Source organism: Xyrauchen texanus, chromosome 8, assembly GCF_025860055.1.
Source record: "Xyrauchen texanus isolate HMW12.3.18 chromosome 8, RBS_HiC_50CHRs, whole genome shotgun sequence".
NCBI lineage: Eukaryota > Metazoa > Chordata > Actinopteri > Cypriniformes > Catostomidae > Xyrauchen > Xyrauchen texanus.
In genome coordinates this window covers 21,926,940-21,946,422 of record NC_068283.1, presented here as the reverse complement: position 1 = coordinate 21,946,422, position 19,483 = coordinate 21,926,940, and the positions used below count along the sequence as shown (strand labels likewise).

Sequence of the window (19,483 nt, the reverse complement as noted above, 5' to 3'; positions counted from 1 at the left end):
ATTAGTTCAATACAATCAAAATAATGTCAGAAACAAAACATAAACATTAATTTTGTAGCCCATTCGCCTCAAGGTCAGACATGTTGTGCATTCTGAGATGGCACATATACATATATTTTTATGTTCGTAAAATGGAAATATAAATTAAAGAAAAAAGAAGAAAAAAAATATCTGAGTGTTAAAAGATAATCTGGCATGTTAGCCCTCCACAAAAATCTATAATGGCACGATTAATAATGTTTCAAACATAATAAACTGTATATAAATATGGGAAAAACAAATATGAGACAAAAGAAAGGCGTCTAAACAAGATTTACACAGTTCACAAAAAAATTATCTTCATTCAGGTGAAGTTGCACTATGCACTCTTTTACACGTTATAGCCAATAGTGATCAAAGTTAGTTTCAGGCAAACATGTTTAATTTTTTGTGTAATATTTCTGTCACTGTTAAAATAATAGCTGAAAATGAAAATTCTCTCATTATTCACTCACCCTCATGCCATACCAGATGTGTGTGACTTTCTTCTGCAGAACACAAATTAAGATTTCTAGAATATTTCAGCTCTGTATGTCCTCACAATGCAGGTGTGTGGTGACCACAACTTTCAAGCTCCAAAAGGGACATAAAGGTAGCCTAAAAGTAATCCATAGGACTCCACTGGTTAAATTCATATCTTTAGAAGCAAAATATGAAAGGTGTGGGTGAGAAATATTGAAGTTCTTTTTTTACTATCAATCTATACCTTTGACCAGTAGGTGGCTGGTCAAAGAAGAAAGAAAAGCATACACATCTGGGGTGTCATGAGGGTGAGTAAATGATGAGAGCATTTTCATTTTTGGGTGAACTACACCTTTAAGCAACTAATGTTTGTGTTTGTTTAAAATATAAAATCATTACATACAGAACAGTGACACTAAAACATAGGAACAGTATAAAATGCTCGACAGGCAATAAAAGCTGAAAGTAAAATACTTATATATTAATATTCTGTCACCCCATATTCACAATATGTAGTAGTTACACAATCTTATGACACATTCACAAATCCCAAAAGGGAAAGTACCTGCAGATAAAATATGAATTTCCACATTCCCACAATATAGTTTAAGTATCAGGAAATGGGTTTGAAGTGCTCAGGTTTAATAACTTATTGCATCTGTTAAATATGCTTCTTCTTTAATAACCTGTTGTTTGCCCTGTTGCATAAGGTATGGCCTTTATTTTCCAACTCGTTTGCATGTTAATTCAGTCATCTAAGGAAAAGTTTAAAAAGAAAGCAAATTTGCCACATATATGTTGATATATCTGTTTCACCAAACATACCATGGAAATATATGTCTCTGCTCTGTGTCATCTCACATGTTGTATTTACTCTGTTGATAACAAGCAGATAACAGCACAGCTAAAGAGGAAGCCCACTGATTACATGACATGTCAATGAAGGAATTAGATGATTTCTTCCTCATAATACATTACACTTCTTTACAGGTGGAGGGCACAAAACAGCACCATCAAATACAGTTTTGAAACCCCTCTGTGGGCAGAGTACTCCAGATACTTCACAGCACCTGAAAAACCCAAAGGATCCAATGAGCAGACTATACATGATAAAATGCGTCAATGCCACAGTAAAGCACAATTATAGAAATTTCAAACAATGCAAAGTGCAAAACTATGGAAAACTTACATAGACCTACTGAAAACTACTGTTTTCAGTAGGTCTATGTAAGATTTCAAAAATAAATATAATGTACAGGGGTGCCATCACATGTGTCAAAGTAGTACTGTGAAATTTTAACCCCAAGGCACATTAGGATACCTGCAATAAAATAATGTTTTTTCAACTTCTCTATATATATAGTTGTATAAATTAACTTACATTTCATATACATGTTATCAGGGGTACTTGCAGGATTTCTTGGGTGCACAGAGAAACATGACAAAGTCAAGAAGTTTGTCCTTATTGGGGGGTTTGGGGGCATGCACCCCCGCAGGATTTTTTGTTTTTGCAAAAACAACACCAAAACATTTTATTCTGGTGACTTTGAGAGAAGCATTTTTACATCTTCTTCAGTATGTGTATTGACATTCATGTAACTATTTGCTACAAAGCATTTCTAAAAGACTTGTTCATGTGACACAGAACTAGTTGAAGTTTCTCAGTGACCTCTCAAATATTAGCTGTGGCAGCGGGGGCGTGGTCAAGCGCCCGTCCGGGAGAGAAAAGCGGTAAGGGCGCTTACACCTGAGCTAAATTATGTCTAACACCTGTGTCTAATTGCAGTAAGCATGAGGAGAGCGGCATAAAAGAGCAGCAGCCACAGAGCCTGGGGAGAATGGCTACACCCTGAGTAGCAGCTAGAAGAAACGTGTGCTGTGCAAATTATATGTAAACTGAAAATAGATAATTAAAAGAACGTTACCTTGAAGCCGACGCTGGTTCCCGTGTCTTCCTTAGTGGAAAGCTCCACACTGGTGCCGAAATCCGGGACTTAGCAAGAAAAAAAATTCCTGCAAATTATGGAACAGAGTCGCCCCATAGAGTCCTCCCAGCTGGCGGAAGTCCTCCAGTCCCTCGCTACGCTCCATCAGGGCCACCAACAGTCTCTGCTTGAGCTCTGACAGGACCAGGATCGTCGGTTCTTTGAGATCATGCGGGCTCAGGCAGAGGACCGGCTGGCCATCCGGAGCCTCCTCAGCCAGGAGGCTGCTCCAGACGCAGCCGCGGCCCCGGACACCCGCGCCACACTGCCCCTACCCGCGCTACAGAAGATGGGGCCAACAGATGATCCGGAGGCGTTCCTGGACCTCTTTGAGCGCACGGCGGAAATTTGGGGTTGGCCATGCGACCAGTGGGCAGCCCGCCTTGTCCCTCTCTTGTCCGGGGAAGCACAACTCGCGGCACAACAACTTCCGGCAACAAGTCTCCTGGCTTACACCGACTTGAGGAGAGCCATCCTGCAACGGGTGGGTCGGACCCCGGAAGAAAGTCGCCAGCTCTTCCGGGCCATGAAACTGGATAAATCCGACCGCCCGTTTGCGTTCGCCCAGCGGCTCCGTGATGCCTGTCGGAGGTGGCTGCTAGCGGGGGACCGCGACGTTGCGGAGCTCGTCGATCAAGTGGTACTGGAGCAGTTTGTCCAGCGCTTGCCCCGGAAAACGGCGGAGTGGGTCCAGTGCCACCGCCCGGCGTCGCTGGAGGAAGCCGTACGACTCGCGGAGGACCACATGGCGGTGATTCCAAGGGCGGATGAGCCCTCTCTCTCTCTCTCCCCTTCCCCTGTGTCTTCCCCTGTTTTTCTCCCCTCCCCTCTTCCCTCTCGCTCTGCTCTCTCCCCAGGGTCCGTTCCTGCCCCCCGCAGGCGCGGAGGGTTCATGAGACCAGCTTCCCGGCCGTGGGAGAACCCGCCTACACCTTCCCCATCCTTCAGCCGCTCTCCTCCTCAGGTGGGGCGCCCGCCAGCACGGGTGCGGCCGTGGCGCCTGGGCCGGTCTGCTGGAGGTGCGGAGACCCGGACCACTTCCGGGATCAGTGTCCGCTGATGGAAATAGGGACGGTGGTGCGGGTCTCCGACTTCCCGCAGGCTGCCCCCGATCGGGCTGGAGCGTACCGTATTCCGGTAAGGATCCAGGGGGGTACATACCAAGCATTGTTGGATACCGGCTGTAACCAGACCGCCATCCACCAACGCTTGGTTCAACCCGGGGCTTTGGGTTTAGCTAAACTGGTGAGGGTGAGGTGTGTGCATGGGGATGTTCACAAGTATCCCATGGTGACTTTGGCGATTAAATTCAGGGGAAAAAAACATAGTGTGGAGGCAGCGGTTAGTTCCCGCCTCACCCATCCGCTAATCTTGGGTACTGATTGGCCGGATTTCAAAGATATTTTAGAGGGTATTTGTGCGGATGGGTGCTGCATGAAGAGGTGTGCGGTGTGCGATGCTTTGGCAGGGAGGCGGAGCCGGGCCGCCCTCGGCTGCTCGGAATGACGAGGGAAGGGCGAGGTGGCCGCCCCTCCTCTCAGGGAATTCCCTGAGGGGACTTCCCTCTAGAGCAGTCGCGGGATCGAAACCCTTAAACATGCTCTTGACCAAGTGAGAGTAATTGATGGTCAACAGCTCCGGCCGGGCATCGCCATTGCATACCCATATTTTTCGCTTATTAAAGATCGGTTGTATAGAGTGACGCAGGACGCTCAAACAAAAGAGGAAGTGACACAATTATTGATTCCACGGAGCCGTCGGGAAATGGTTTTCCAGGCGGCCCACTATAATCCTATGGCCGGTCACTTAGGGGAAAGGAAGACACTTCTCCGTCTAATAGCCCGATTCTATTGGCCGGGCATTGGCGGTGACGTCCGCAGGTGGTGTGCGGCGTGCCGTGAATGTCAGTTGGTAAACCCACCGGCCACCCCAAAAGCGCTTTGCGCCTCTTCCATTGATCGAGGTCCCTTCGAAAGAATTGGAATGGACCTCGTCGGGCCATTAGAACGGACGGCACGCGGACATCGCTTTGTGTTAGTCCTAGTGGATTACGCAACGCGATATCCGGAAGCAGTGCCCCTGAGCAACATCTCAGCACGTAGTGTTGCAGGGGCACTCTTCAAAATAATCTCCGGTGGGGATTCGAAAGAAATCCTCACCGATCAGGGCACAACGTTTATGTCACGTACACTTCGCGAGCTTTACTGAACTGTTGGGCATTAAGTCGATTCGCGACTAGCGTTTACCATCCGCAGACTGATGGCCTAGTGGAGCGATTTAATAAAACACTAAAAAATATGATTCGTAAGTTCGCATACCGAAGACGCTAGGAATTGGGATAGGTGGCTCGACCCCTGTTATTCGCGAGTACGGGAGGTCCCACAAGCCTCCACGGGGTTCTCACCGTTCGAGCTGCTGTATGGGCGACGCCCACGCGGGTCCTCGACGTCATCCGCGAGCTTGGGAGGAGGGACCTTCTAATAGTAAAAACGAAATTCAGTACGTTCTTGATCTTAGAGCAAAACTCCACACTCTGGGGAAATTAACACAGGAGAATTTGCTCCAGGCTCAAGAACGCCAACGCCGGCTGTATGACAGGGGTGCTCAGCTACTGGAATTCGCGACCGGAGATAAAGTGCTTGTATTACTCCCAACATCGAGCTCTAAATTACTCGCCAAGTGGCAAGGACCCTTTGAGGTCACACGACGAGTAGGGGATCTCGATTATGAGGTTAAACGCATGCCGATAGAGGGGCGCGTCAAATATATCACCTCAACCTCCTGAAATTGTGGAGAGAAGAGGCGGCCTCTGTGACGTTGGCAACGGTAGTTCCGAGAGGGCGGAGCTCGGACCGGAGGTAAACAAAGCCCGCAATCTCAATACCCGGTTTCTTGTGGAGACCACCTCTCACCGCGTCAACTTCGCAGAGGTTTCCGAATTACAAAAGGAGTTTGCAGACGTGTTTTCTCCTCTACCGGGCCGCACAGACATCATACATCACCATATCGAGACCGAGCCGGGTGTGGTGGTACGTTGCCGCCTCTATCGCTTGCCCGAACATAAAAAGAAAGTAGTTCGGAAGAATTGGACGCTATGCTGGAGATGGGAGTAATAGAAGAATCCCACAGCGATTGGTCCAGCCCGGTCGTCCTTGTTCCCAAGAGCGATGGGTCTGTACGTTTCTGTGTGGATTATAGGAAAGTCAATGCGGTGTCTAAATTTAACGCGTACCCAATGCCCCGTGTTGATGAACTGCTCGATCGGTTAGGTACGGCTCGATTTTATTCGACCTTGGATCTAACGAAGGGTTATTGGCAGATCCCCTTGACACCAATATCCCGTGAAAAAACGGCCTTCACCACGCCGTTCGGATTACACCAATTCGTGATGCTTCCTTTCGGTTTGTTCGGGGCACCAGCCACGTTTCAGCGCCTCATGGATAGGATCCTCAGACCGCACACTGCTTACGCCGCTGCCTATCTAGACGATATCATCATTTATAGCAATGATTGGCAGCGGCACATGCAACATCTGAGGGCCGTCCTGAGATCGCTGCGGCGGGCGGGGCTCACGGCAAACCCGAAAAAGTGAGCGGTTGGGCGTGTGGAGGTACGGTATCTGGGGTTCCACTTGGGTCATGGCCAGGTGCGTCCCCAAATTGACAAGACTGCGGCGATTGCGACTTGCCCTAGACCCAAGACCAAAAAGGGGGTGAGGCAGTTCCTGGGGCTGGCTGGCTATTACAGAAGATTTGTGCCTAATTATTCGGATGTCACCAGCCCGCTGACTGACCTTACTAAAAAGGGGGCTCCAGATCCGGTCCAATGGTCGGAGCAGTGCCAACAGGCGTTTACGCAGATTAAAGCTGCACTTTGTGGGGGCCGCTTTTGCATGCACCTGACTTCTCTCTCCTTTTGTATTGCAGACGGACGCTTCAGACAGAGGGCTGGGGGCCGTACTCTGCAGGTGGTGGAGGGAGAGGAGCCCGGTGCTGTACATCAGCCGGAAGCTCTCCTTGAGGGAGACCAAGTACAGCACCGTGGAGAAGGAGTGTCTGGCCATCAAGTGGGCGGTCCTCACACTCCGTTACTACCTGCTGGGGCGGGCCTTCACCCTCTGCTCGGACCACGCCCCACTCCAGTGGCTTCACCGCATGAAGGATACTAACGCCCGGATCACCCGTTGGTATCTGGCACTCCAGCCTTTTAAATTCAAGGTGATCCACAGACCGGGGGTGCAGATGGCTGCCGCTGACTTCCTCTCCAGAAATGGGGGGGGGAGTGGTAGGCAGGCCGGATGACGCCCCGGCCTGAGTCGGGCGGTGGGGGTATGTGGCAGCGGGGGCGTGGTCAAGCGCCCGTCCAGGAGAGAAAAGCGGTAAGGGCGCTTACACCTGAGCTAAATTATGTCTAACACCTGTGTCTAATTGCAGTAAGCATGAGGAGAGCGGCATAAAAGAGCAGCAGCCACAGAGCCTGGGGAGAATGGCTACACCCTGAGTAGCAGCTAGAAGAAACGTGTGCTGTGCAAATTATATGTAAACTGAAAATAGATAATTAAAAGAACGTTACCTTGAAGCCGACGGTGGTTCCCGTGTCTTCCTTAGTGGAAAGCTCCACATTAGCCTTTTGTTTCAATTGCTTGTAGATACATTTCAAGTTCATCCAGCACTCTGTTTGTTCTCTGTGTTGTAAATGATCCCAAAACTGTTTTACTGCATGGCAAACAATCTCACCCAAATCTCACAGGGTGCTTCTTTTCTCAGTTCTTACCTCTAGTTTTATTCAGATGGAAAGATTTACAGCCTAAATTACGACCCTTCTCTTCAGCCACTTGTTAACCAGCAAGACACAATGCCATCATGGGCTGACTAATAAATATATATATATATATATATATATATATATATATATATATATATATATATATATATATATATATATATTTATTTATTTATTTATTGTTGTTCTTTGCAAATAACTTGACAAAAACTTAAACAGATAATTAAAAAAAAAAGTTTACCCAAAAATATAATTTCTTTCATCATTACTCAACCTCGTGTTGTTCTCCACTTGAATTACTTCTGTGTATCACAAAAGATGTTATAGGCAGAGTAAATCACCATTCACTTTCCCTGCATCTTTTCCCATACAATGAAAGTGAATACTGAGACTAACATTCTGCCTGTTAACATCTCCCTTTGAGTTCCACAGAAAAAAAAGTCATGGGTTTTCAAAGATAAGTTTAAAGAAGACTAGGCCTTGTTCAGACTGCCACATTTTTTGGCATATCCAGATCGTATCCAGATATTATTTTTATAGTCTGGACAGCAAAAAAGAAAAAAGAAAAAAAAAAACACATACAATTGGAGTTTTCTATTGATTCTCTATTGAAGTCACGAGTTATAATCTTACTTGCCTTTCTTTGACCCGCTTCCGTCTTCTGTTCTCTGAGTCAGGCCCAAATCAATCGGCCCAGATGTGGCAGCCGGTGACGCACAAGCGCTGCAGGAGTTAACGAGCATCTATTATGATTTTCAAATATTACCTTTCATGTAGTGTTTTATTAATGTAAAACATTCTGCAAAGTTTCAAAAATCAAAGTGCACAACAAATGGAGTTCTCTTTCATCATCTCGTGTTCGAGATCCACCTATGGGAAGGGCATCCGCACCTGACCTCTGCAGACGCATCCAATTGCACCAAGTCTGGCCTGACAGACAGAAGCACGTGTCCAATGCTCGGTAAGGGACCCGCCCCTTACCAAGTGCATAAAACACTCGTACGCGCTATCTTACCTCAGTTGTTATTCGCTTCTCGCGACCTCTTTGCTTCGCAGCTCTACGGTTTTCGCTGACTTCACCACAGTCAACAGGAGGAAATATCCATTCGATCAGCCTCCGCCAGGCGTGATTGTCAGACGGTCACTCATTGCCGCGAGGGATGCCCATCCCTTCTGTGTGGTGTGCATGGGACTAAGACACGCGCAGGAAGCGCTTTCACTTCCTGAGAACTGCACCCATTGCCTCGCCCTGCCTAGGAAGCTTCTTCGACGAAGACTCAAAGTTGCATCCTCCCAAAGCACGGACGAACATAACGACTCGGACGCTGGAGTAGGTGAAAGCGTTACAGCTCCGGGGACTTCCCAGAGCATGCCTGCTCTCAGTTGGGCTGACCAGTCTAACGAGGGCCTACTCGAGGAAATCCTTCCCGGTATTTCCTCGTTCGACTACGAGCCGCCCGGCTCAGGCGAGGACGAGGACCCCGCTATACTTGAGGGCTCGGACGACGAGGAAACCAACCCGTCCGCCCAAGCTCCCCCGGTTAGCGGCTCGGCTACACTGCCGCACGCGGTCCTTCTCGAGGTGTGTGAGCGAGCGGCCGCTCGTCTCGGCATGGAATGGCCGACCAAGAGAGGGATGTGTATGACGGCAAACTCCTAGGTCCCCCTCCCGGTCCTAGGAAGCAGCTCATGCCTGTACTCCCTGCGTGCGCTAAGCACATGCGACACTATTGGAAGGACCCGCTAGATCTTAAGCACGGCTTAGCGGGTCTGGAGGTTAAGGATATGGCAGCGTGTGGCATGGGCAACCCTCCCACCATCGAGCCCTCGATCGCCAGACACCTTAACCCCTCGCAGGGAGGGTTACTGGCCCCTCCTAAGCCAGTTCTCCCTAATAAGATGGACCGCTTCTCAGCATCTGTCTTCCAGGCCTCGTACAAGGCCTCGGCTCTCACGGTACGGGCTCTAAATGTTTCCTCCCTCCTCTCGGCCTACCAGGCCGAGCTGTTGGAGGACATGAGTACTCATTTGGAGAAAGGCGTGCCATCGCCGACGCTGTGGAAGGAGATCGTTACCGTGAACGACCTGGTCCTTCGTAACGCCCGCCAGGCTGTCCAAGCCGGCGGACGCTCCATGGCCCTATGTGTTGTGGGGGAACGGGCCCTCTGGCTCAATCTCTCTGGTCTGCCCAACAGCGAGAAAAGACGCATAGCAGGAGCCCCAGTGGAACCAGGCCAGGCTCTTTTTGGCCCTGCTGTTGCACTTATGCAACAGCGGTGCGATGATAAGAAGGAGGATGAGGCGTTTAAACTGTGCCTGCCTAGAAAGGCCACTCCACACCAGCCCCCCGCACGGCCCCCTCAGGCCCCAGCCACAGGACGGCCGTACCATAACACAGCCAGGCCTAAGGCTCGCAGCAGGCCACCCAGCCAGCAGCCTAGCCAGCAGCCCAACCATCCTCCTAAGCCCTGGGGTAAGACATCCTCATGGCGGCTGCAGCTGAAAAAGCCCACCCACTCTACCCCGTCCGGACGGGAAGAGGAAGAGGCCTACCTGATGCTCAGCTCCAGGGGCTTCTCGGTCCAGGTTTTCAGGCTGACCAGCCCAGTGGACACAAGCTTGAGTTTTTCCCCTTTACCCAAAAGGAGGAAGTCCTCAGCCTCGAGGGCCCCTTTTCCCTCGTTCGGGTGCCCAACCCCAGTTCAATATGGACATGTCACAAGTTCAGGTGTGGTCCATAAAAGAATTCCCTCCCAGCTTCCAGTTCCAGAACTGGGGGGAAATTCACTGTCCAAGAGTGCCCTACCACTGTTGAAAAGTGCTCAACCACAGTCTCTTCACAGTTTGCACAAACCACTTCACACACATTCAATAAAGGTTCAATTCCCTGTGTGTGTTTCAAAAATAAAAACAACAAAAAAACAAGAACAACAAAAATATCAAACAGAGCGAAAGCTCTGCCAAGTACTGTTGTTCCTCTGAAATTCTACATGTCACCCCCTAAGTTGTCCACTAGATGGCGCCATTGTATCACAAATGAACAATCCAACTCGCCGGTGAGTGTGGGCTCTCTCACGTCACACGTGACAGCCTGGCAGTCTGTGCCTGCCCCAGAATGGGTGATTCGCACCATTTCGAAGGGCTACAGACTTAAGTTTGCCAGGAAACCCCCACGTTTCAGCGGAGTTATCTTTTCTCACACAGAAGAGAGCTCCACGCACATTCTGAAAGACGAGATCTCTTCTCTTCTCGAGAAGGGGGCGGTGCGAGCGGTGCCTCCGCATCAATGTCAACAGGGTTTTTACTCCCGTTATTTCCTGATTCCAAAAAAGGACGGTTCACTTCGTCCTATTCTGGATCTCAGAGTGTTGAACAAACATTTAAGGAAATACAATTTCAGAATGTTAACCCACAACGTTCTCTCTCGTGCAATAAAACAGAGCGATTGGTTCACGTCAATTGATCTGAAAGATGCGTTTTCCACATCAACATTTACCCACCACACAGGAAGTTTCTTCGTTTCGCCTTCCAAGGCATATGTTACTGAATTTACAGTGCTTCCATTTGGCCTAGCACTCAGTCCAAGAGTGTTTTGTATGCAGTGCGAAGCAGGGTTAGCCCCGCTGAGTATAGCGGGCTCAAAATCCTGACTTACATAGACGATTGGCTGATTATAGCCGATTCGAGAGAGATCGTATTGCAAAACACTGCCCGTGTGCTCGCTCACATCACAGCCTCGGCTTCAGAGTGAACGTGAGCAAGAGCAATTTCACTCCGCAGCAGAGAGTTACTTTTCTGGGTCTGGAGCTGAATTCGGTTACAATGCTGCTGCGTCTCTCACAAGAGCTGTTCTCTCCTTAATGAATTGCCTCACACAATTCAAAGAAGGAACGAGAATACTTTATCGCGCATGTCTCAGGCTACAGGGTCTTATGGCTGCGGCTATACATGTCCTGCCTTTGGGCCTTCTGAGAATGAGGGCGTTCATGAAGTGGGTTTTAACTCTTCATCTCAGCCCTTTAAGCGATCTCCGCTGCTCTGTGAACAGCAGCAGCGCTGCGCCACTGGAGGAACGCAGAGTTCTACGCGCATGGGACCCCTCTCGGGGCGATTATGCTGCGGAAAGTAGTGACGACAGACGCGTCCTTAACTGGATGGGGAGCCACGCAAGAGGGCAGAACAGTGAATGGTGTGTGGCCAAGCACACTTCACTCAGCCCATATAAATTAATTAGAGCTCCTCACTGTGTGGAAGGCTCTGAATCACTTTCTGCCCCGCATGCAGGGGCATCATGTGCTGGTGCGCTGCGACAACACGACAGCTGTAGCATATATCATCCGCCAGGGGGGATGCGCTCCTCCAAGCTGCATGCTCTCGCTCACAGGCTGTTTGTATGGAGCAGGCGGCACTTCCTGTCGTTACGGGCGACCCATGTCCCGGGCATACTGAACAGGGGCGCAGACCTCTTGTCAAGGGGAAACCCGCTCTACGGAGACTGGCGCCTCCATCCTCAGATAGTGTGTCTACTGTGGAGGAGGGTCGGCCAGCCAACCGTAGATCTCTTCGCCTCGCGCGAAAACGCCCATTGTCCTATGTTCTTCTCGCTACGGGACGAGGACGCCCCCCTCGGCGTGGATGCACTGGCCCACCCGTGGCCCAACGTGCTGCTTTATGCATTTCCTCCCCTTTGCCTCATAACGCCGTCTCTGGCCAGGGTGAGGGAACAGAGCTTGACCATGATTTTGATAGCTCCCAGGTGGCCCAAGGCGCCGTGGCTCTCAGAGGTTATCCCTCTGCTGTATGCCCAGCCATGGCCCCTCCCACTTCGCACAGACCTTTTGTCTCAAGCGAACAGGGTAATTTATCACCCACACCCAGACAGGGTGGCCCTCTGGGCCTGGCCCGTGAGAGGGCCAACTTAAACACATTGGGGCTCCCCCCACGTGTTGTGGCCACCATTCAGTGTGCCAGAGCCTCTTCGACAAGGTCTCTTTACGACTGTAAGTGGCGTGTGTTCGAAGAGTGGTGTGAAGGGCGACGGGTAACGTCATATCAGTGCTCAATCACCGACATCTTATGCTTTTTGCAGGACCTTATGGACAAGGGAAGATCCTTTTCCACTATTAAGGTCTATTTAGCGGCTATCGCTGCATGTCATGTGGGGTTCAACAGCGCTACGGTGGGGCAACACCCCTTATTCAGTAGGTTTATGAAGGGCGACGCCGCTCTCTTCCAGTCCCCAGGAGAGTCGTTCCTGAATGGGACCTCTCCATGGTGCTGGACGCAATGTCTCAACAGCCGTTTGAGCCCCTGGGGAGTATTTCCCTTAAGAATTTGTCTTTCAAGACAGCTTTGCTCTTGGCCTTGGCATCTGCCAAGCGGGTCAGTGATATGCATGCACTCTCTGTTCATCCCTCGTGCACTAAATTCTCTCTCAGTGGAGATAAGGTTTTTCTCAGGCCCAACCCGGCCTTTATGCCAAAATGCTTCCCGGCATTCACGTGTGAGGTGATTGAGCTCTCCGCGTTCCACCCAGCTCCTTTCTCCTCCACAGAGGATCAGAGGTTGAACGCTTTGTGTCCTGTACGTGCATACTTAGACAGGACCAGCTCGTTTAGAAAAAGCGACCAGCTTTTCATCTCTTGGGGCCCCCCGCACTCAGGGAACCCCATTTCCAAGCAACGCCTTTCTCATTGGCTTGTGGAAGCTATATCTTTGGCATATGAATCAAAGGGAGTGCAGCCCCCAGAGGGCATCAGAGCTCACTCCACTAGAGGTATGGCTGCCTCTTGGGCTCTATTTAAGGGAGTCTCTTTGCAGGACATATGTGCCGCTGCAAGCTGGGCCTCTCCCCATACGTTTGCCAGATACTACCGGCTAGATGTCACCAGAACCCCGGTAGCTCATTCTGTCCTGGGTGTCGGCTCTTTGTAGCTTTGTGCTCTTAGGCCCTCCACCCCCTTAAGTCTGGGCTGCCTAGTCCAGCACTTTAAAGTCACTAAGCATGTTTCTACTCTACACCTGCCACCATATATTCACCATGAGAGTGCGGTCAGGTTTATTCACGAATGCATGTTACCATATGCTATTCTTTGTTGCTAAAGTGGCTTCCTCACTTTGTGGGGTGGTTTCTGTGTGACGTGTCATGCACCGCCTTTCGAGGTGACCGTCCTCTGGCTTTCAGGGCCTCATTGTAGTGTATTGGGCAATCGGGGAGCTGTCCATATCTCCCATAGGTGGATCTCGAACACGAGATGATGAAAGAGAACAATAGGTTACTATCGTAACCCCGGTTCTCTGAAACATTGAGTGGTGAGATCCACCAAGCTTGCCCCGCTTGCTGCACGAGAAGCGAATATGCTCACTGAGGTAAGATAGCGCATACGAGTGTTTTATGCACTTGGTAAGGGGCGGGTCCCTTACCGAGCATTGGACACGCACTTCTGTCTGTCAGGCCAGACTTGGTGCAATTGGATGCTTCTGCAGAGGTCAGGTGCGGATGCCCTTCCCATAGGTGGATCTCTCCACTCGATGTTTCAGAGAACCGGGGTTACGATAGTAACCTATTGTTATTGACTCCCAAAAGAAAGAACCGATTCTGAACACCTGAATCGAGTCGTTAGTAATTCCAGACTTACTTCCTGTATCAACCTGCCTCTGGTCTTCATTGGCTGCTTGTGAACAGCTTTGACCCGCCCCCAAACACTACACTAAACAGACTGGGACATCTGACCAATCAGAGCAGAGTAGACTCTGAAAGGAGGAGTTTAGAGTGAATGCTTTACAACGGATCATTGAACGAGTCGTTTTTGACACTGGGAAAAAAAGGTAATGCTGCAATTTAAATTATGAGCAAATGAAAGTGTTTTTGACCTTGGATTCATGTTAATCTATTGTTTGAGATCTTTAAAACAAAATTAGGCACATTTAAAAACCATAATAGGTGCTCTTTAAGACAGAATCCACCCGAAACTAGTCGACAGGGCGCCAGAGCTGGACCGGGATAATTTCTGCATGTTGCCTATTAGGGTTCATAAATGTTACCTTTTTTAAAATTTAGATTCAGCCTAAACATTCTCTTTTTAATAGTTTTTAATACATAAATAACACATTTTTACACATCTACTGTATATTACCATCTTATAATAAATGTCAAAGAACTCACTTGAATACACGAACTACATATATTTACAACATTACACAAACAGCACTAGTTTAAGTATAGTTTTAAACATTCACAACATTTTACAAACCTTTTAGTGTATAATAAATATGCGTGAAAGACAATTTTACAACTCTCATTGTTGTAATTAAGTAATCTTTAAGTTTTATTAAGTAATCTTTAAATATAGTACATCTATGAACACCGCTGCATCTCTCCCGGACGAACTTAATAAATTTTATGCTCGTTTCGAGGACAACACCACCGCCCTCGCGGAGAGAGCACTCGCGGCTGACGCTACAGAGGTTGATTCACTCTCCATCTCTGTTGTGGATGTAACCCGATCCTTCCGACGGGTGAACATCCGTAAAGCTGCGGGTCCAGACGGCATTCCGGGCCGCGTCATCAGAGCGTGCGCGAATCAACTGGCTGGTGTTTGTACGGACATTTTCAATCTGTCCCTCTCCCTGTCTGTAGTCCCCACATGCTTCAAAACATCAACCATTGTGCCTGTACCGAAGCAAGCCACAATCACTTGCTTAAATGACTGGCGTCCTGTTGCTCTGACCCCCATCATCAGCAAATGCTTTGAGAGGTTAATCAGAGATTACATCTGCTCTGTTCTGCCCACCTCTTTGGACCCATTGCAGTTTGCCTTCCGCAACAACCGCTCCACTGATGATGCCATTGCATCTACATTACACACTGCTCTCTCTTCCATCTGGAAAAAAGGAACACATATGTGAGAATGCTGTTTGTAGACTACAGCTCAGCATTCAACAACATAGTGCCCTCCAAGCTTGATGAGAAACTCCGGGCTCTGGGCTTAAACGGCTCGCTGTGCAGCTGGATCTCCTGTCAGGCAGACATCAGGTGGTTAGAATGGGCAGCAACACCTCCTCATCACTGACCCTCAACATTGGAGCCCCGCAGGGCTGTGTTCTCAGCCCCCTACTGTATTCACTGTACACACATGACTGTGTGGCAACACATAGCTCCAATGCCATCATTAAGTTTGCTGACGATACGACGGTGGTAGGTCTGATCACTGACAATGATGAAAGAGCCTACAGAGAGGAGGTGCACACTCTGACACGCTGGTGTCAGGAGCACAACCTCTCCCTCAACGTCAGTAAAACCAAGGAGCTTGTTGTGGATTTCAGGAGGAAAGACGGAGAACACAGCGCCATCACCATCAATGGAGCACTGGTAGAGAGAGTCAGCAGTTTCAAGTTCCTCGGTGTCCACATCACTGAAGAACTCACATGGTCCGTCCACACTGAGGCCGTTGTGAAGAAGGCTCACCAGCGCCTCTTCTTCCTGAGACGGCTGAGGAAGTTTGGAATGAACCAACACATCCTCACACGGTTCTACACCAGCACTGTAGAGAGCATCCTGACTGGCTGCATCACTGCCTGGTACGGCAATAGCACCCGCCACAACTGCAAAGCCCTGCAAAGGGTGGTGCGAACTGCCAGAAACATCATCGGAGGTGAGCTTCCCTCCCTCCAGGACATATACACTAGGCGGTGTGTGAAAAAAGCTCAGAGGATCATCAGAGACTCCAGCCACCCGAGTCATCGCCTGTTCTCACTGCTACCATCAGGCAGGCGTTATCGCAGCATCAAGACCCGCACCAGCTGACTACATGACAGCTTCTTTCCCCAAGCAGTCAGACTGTTGAACACTTGATCTATCACGATCAATAATTAACACTGCACTTTATTCATCTATAATCTCACACTGGACTGTCAACATATTCTCCTCAATATACTACTTCACATATATATATATATATATATATATATATATATATATATATATATATATATATATTTCATATACTCCTTATTGTATATTGTGTGTATTGTATATAATTATTGTGTTGTGTAAGTATGTGTACATTTGATTTGTAAATTGTTTTGTGTAAGTATGTTGTTTATTGTAATTGGTATATGTCTCGTCACTGTCATGATTGCTATGTTGCTCAGAACTGCACACAAGAATTTCACCTACTGTTGCACTTGTGTACATGGTAGTGTGACAATAAAGTGATTTGATTTGATTTGATTTGACATCACTGATTCTTGAGATAAAGGACAAAACGTGTTTTAAATCTGAGATTTATTTTTAATACAAAAATAATTTGAAAAGGATATATACAAAGGTGTTAGCTAACGAAACATGTAAGGGAACAGGTTTTATATATAAAAAAAAAAAATTCTAAAAATTTACAATTATTCACTTTATAACTTACATCTTACTGTGGTTTGTTTCAACTCCATCATACACACTAAAAGCATGATATTTTAATTTGAGCTGCCTCTATGTCCTAAACTAAAATGCCAAAACATATCCCACAATGCTAACAGAAATGATCATAATGGAAATGTCAGAGCTGACATTTTGAAACTGTGACCGCAGAGACTTAAATATTGTTTGTTTAAAATGTGAAAAAATATAAAACTTACCAGAACATGTGTCCTACTGTTGCATCCACCATGTGCAGGAAGTGGGAAAGGGGTACTCAGAGTTATAACTGACCATGCCATTGTCTGATTTATTCAGAATTATAAAAAAAGATCTGACAGAATTGAATCAAAGGAAAATATAATTTAAAGTTTACTTTATGTATTGTTTGAAATCTTACAGATCTCTATCTTTCATTTGATATTCGTGGCTTAGTTGCATTTTTAAACACTTTGTGGGGTGGTAGTCAGCGTCAATACTTGCTGAGCTACCCAGGCCCCCTATTATTTTTATTATGAAGCATTTCATTTTTTGGTACTGTAAAAATGCATATATAGCATTCAGATAGTTCTGTTATAATATTATGAATGAGTTGAACAAGTTGAATAATGTGAGAAAGAAATAGTGGTTACACAATCTACAGCTCTCAGAGCAAGATCTGCCCCTCATTTGTCTGTGGTCACGAGCTGCTAATGACAGATTTACAACTGACTAACTTGTTCAGTGACCGGATGCTTCTTTCTTTTGATCTTTTTTTTTTTTTAATAAAGACTCTTTTCTTTTTTTGTGATTAAAATTTTGTATTGATTAATCTATTAAACTATTAAATTAATTAATCTATTAAAACATATACAAACAGAATCAATATTTCCCCACAAACAAGTTTAAATTCTTCTGGATGACCCCTCTTCAAAAGTGTCCACCTTGCCCATGTTCGAACACCACTCCTGAAATGGGGGTGCTCCAGCCGACTTCCAACCCCTTAAAACTATCTGTCTGGTGATCCTAACGCTAGTTAGTTATGTGCTTATTCTCCATATGAATGACCACCCTATCACCTAAAATACAGAGACTGGGGCAAAATAAAATTTGAGTGCCCAATACCTCACATATAAAACTCTGAATCTTCAACCAAAAATTCTTGGATCTTAACACACCATCAAAAGACTGTTTTGTCTCCATCTTCTGAATGACATAGCCAGCAGTGTGTGTCTTTAAAACCAAGCCTATTTAATCTAGAGGGGGTCCAATAGAATCCATGTAATATCTTGAATTGTATAAGATGCACCCTTGTGTCTCTAGATGCAGACTTAGAATCCTAGCCCACACTCCCTCCTCCAATACCTTTAAATATTTCTCCCATAACCTCTTGATAGAAGTTGAAGTTCCATCCCCCAGACTCTGGATTAGCAGGGAGTAAATACACTGATGCTTCATGAACTTTTCCAAAAGCAGTAATCACCATTCCCATAGTATCTGCTGCTTTAGGGGGGTGTAAACTACTTCCCAAAACAGTAAAGAGCAGGTGGTGCAGCTGTAAATACTTATAGAACTGAGATCTGGGAATCCCAAAATGTGGAACCAAATTTTCCAAGGATCTCAACACTCCACTGTCCTATAGGTCACCGAGTGTAGTAACCCCTCTCATGATCCACTCTGACCAGCAGAAAGGGGATTTATTAATACATAATTTTGGGTTCAGCCATATGCTCGAGGCAACATTTAATAAAATGTCAGAATTAAACACTCTGGACACTTTTGTCCACACCGAGTGCAAATGAGAGATCACGGGGTGTAATTTAACTTCTCCGGTTAGTTTGATAGAAAGGCTTTGCGATGGCAAAATAGGGGCAAGAAATTCCTGTTCAATACAAAACCAGGGAGGGGCTGTATCAGGTGGAAGAGACCAATGAGCCAAATGTCTGAGACCGAATGCATAATAATACAACTAAATCTTGTGTAGGCCTAACACTTCTTTGTCAATCGGCCTATGTAACTTATTGAAATGTAATCTGGGACGCTTACCATTCCAAATTAAGGACTTCGTTGTGCTATCAAATTGCTTGAAATAAGAGAGGGGGATAACTACAGGGAGAAATTGCAACAGGTAGCTGAATTTTAAAATAAAATTCATTTTAATAACATTAACCTTCCCAATCATAGATAAATGTAATGAAGCCCACCTGCCCAAATCACTCGAAAACCTTTTATTAAGGGGTCAAAATTAACTAACTAAATTAGACAAATTTGCTGGGAATAAAATCTCCAAAATACTTAATGCCCCTTTAGGCCACTGGAAGGCGCCCGGCTGAAAAGCCGTAACTGGGCAGTACGCTGTCAGAGCCAAAGCTTCAGATTTATATCCAACTGACTCTGTATCCTGAGAACTTAAAAAATAAATTAATAATTCTGTAGGCAAGGCATAGACCTAATGGGGTCGGAGACGAATAATCAAATATCATCAGTGTAAAGCAAAAGCTTATGCGCCATACCTCCCGCCACCACCCCTGAATGGCCACACAATGACTTAATCATTCCCTTGACTTTATAAAGGACAATGCTTGTTAGGGACAAGTAAATACTTTGCAGCCATCATTAGCATCTATTCTCAATCTGGTCAGGAACTTCAGTGTAAAAGTGACCCTCCATTGATGCAAAAGTTTATTGAAGGAGTGGTATTCCACAAAATAAACTCCAGCCGCTAGGTGGAACCAACACAAAAAGAAACAAAAAAGGCACCCAGCTTCCTCGGACGATCAAATTAATGTTCAGTGAGTCAGGCTCACTTTGCAGCAATGTGAGA

The 19,483-nt window shown here is 47.0% G+C and overlaps 1 pseudogene; it reads left to right on the top strand.

Annotated features, from left to right (window-relative positions):
• LOC127648118 (monocarboxylate transporter 4-like) overlaps positions 1–19,483 on the top strand; it is a 153,833-nt pseudogene that overhangs the window by 71,249 nt on the left and 63,101 nt on the right.